This window comes from Salarias fasciatus, chromosome 4 (genome assembly GCF_902148845.1).
Source record: "Salarias fasciatus chromosome 4, fSalaFa1.1, whole genome shotgun sequence".
Lineage (NCBI taxonomy): Eukaryota > Metazoa > Chordata > Actinopteri > Blenniiformes > Blenniidae > Salarias > Salarias fasciatus.
Genome location: NC_043748.1, coordinates 26055984 through 26057588, shown reverse-complemented (window position 1 = coordinate 26057588; position 1605 = coordinate 26055984).

Below are 1605 nucleotides of genomic sequence, written 5' to 3'. Positions count from 1 at the left end.
GATCCTGGCCCCAGCAGACTGGAAGGAGGACGGATGCTTCCGGTCTCCGCTCTCCTCTGGACCACTGATCCCACCGAGACACCAGGTCCAGCCGGGACCCGGCGTCCGTCCTGGAGACCAGGACAGGAGTCAGAGAGCAGAGCAGCGGGAGCTGCAGACGCTGCTGAAGACGCCGGGACAGAGCTCTGGCTGCAGGAGCCGGGCGTGGAACCGGGGACTGAAGGTGAACCGAGCAGCCCGCTCCGTTGTCATGGAAACAAGATGGCCGATTCCTCTCTTTCCTGCTCAAACGCCAGCTCCTCCCTCCTCCCGCCACGCAGAGGAAGGCAGCTGCCTGCAGGCCGGGAGGAGGAGGAGGAGGAGGAGGAGCAGATGGATGGAGCTGCTGGACAGTATTTCATGTCCGACTGTGCCGCCTGCCACTGAGCGCACAGCGGGGGGCGTGCACGAGGCCCGCTCATTTTCCCTCTCAAATGGTGCATGTGCGAGCCGCCGTACACGTTATCCTTGGGTTACAAAATCACAGGCTGCGTGTGTGCGTGTGTGTGTGTGTGTGTGTGTGTGTGTGTGTGTGTGTGTGTGTGTGTGTGTGTGCCCACCGTGAGATTAATTCACCTCAATTAATTGGGCTGAGATTGAAAATGAGACGAGGACACAGCTGAGCTCATCCCTCCTCTCCTCTCTCTCTCCGCTGCTTCATCCTCCTCTTCTTCCTCTCTCACTCGTCCGTCCCGTCTTCAGTCCACTCCGACAAATCAACCCGATCAGCTGATCAGGACCACTTCCTGTCAGAAACTGAAAAGAAAGAGAAACACGTCCGATCTGCTGAAATACCTCAACATGATCAAGCTGTGTTTTCATCCCTCATCCACACTGTTTAATGTCAGGCTCTCTCTCACACACACACACACACACACACACACACACACACACACACACACACACACACACACACACAGATGGTGACATCAGGAATGTTTGGGGAGAAAACGAAGCCTTGAGAGGAAAACATGCAGGGAGGAATGTGATGTGCAGGAATAATGACAGACGGTGTGGAGCTGGGTTCATGGAGTCTGCCTGGTGTGTGTGTGCGTGTGTGTGTGTGTCTGACCTTTACGAAGAGAGCAGAATGACCTGTGTGACCCTGAAGTATCAGCTGAAAGTCTGTGGATGGTGTGTGTGCAGCCATCATTTTATCAGCAGGCGTAGTCTGCTACACACTGGCACACACACTGAGTTACACTGACACACACTGAGTTACACTGACACACACTGAGTTACACTGACACACACATCTCTCTGAAGAGTCCAGTCAGGGCAGGAAGAAGGTGCAAACTGCCGGGATGGTCCAGTGAGTGGAGGAGTCCCTGAGCTGATTCCAGATGAAGCTTGCAGCTGGAGCCGCCCTTCGCTCCGGGCTGCAGGTGAACCAGCAGAGCTCCAGAGGCGCTCGGTGATGAAGGCGTCAGGAGGAAACTCACCTCCTCCAGAACACTCAGATCTCACACACTCGTCAGCACCGTGCAGGGCTACATCATGGACCACAAAACACACGGGCCCTCATCATCAGTGAACGTCAGCAGACACCAGGCCGTCTGAGCCAGC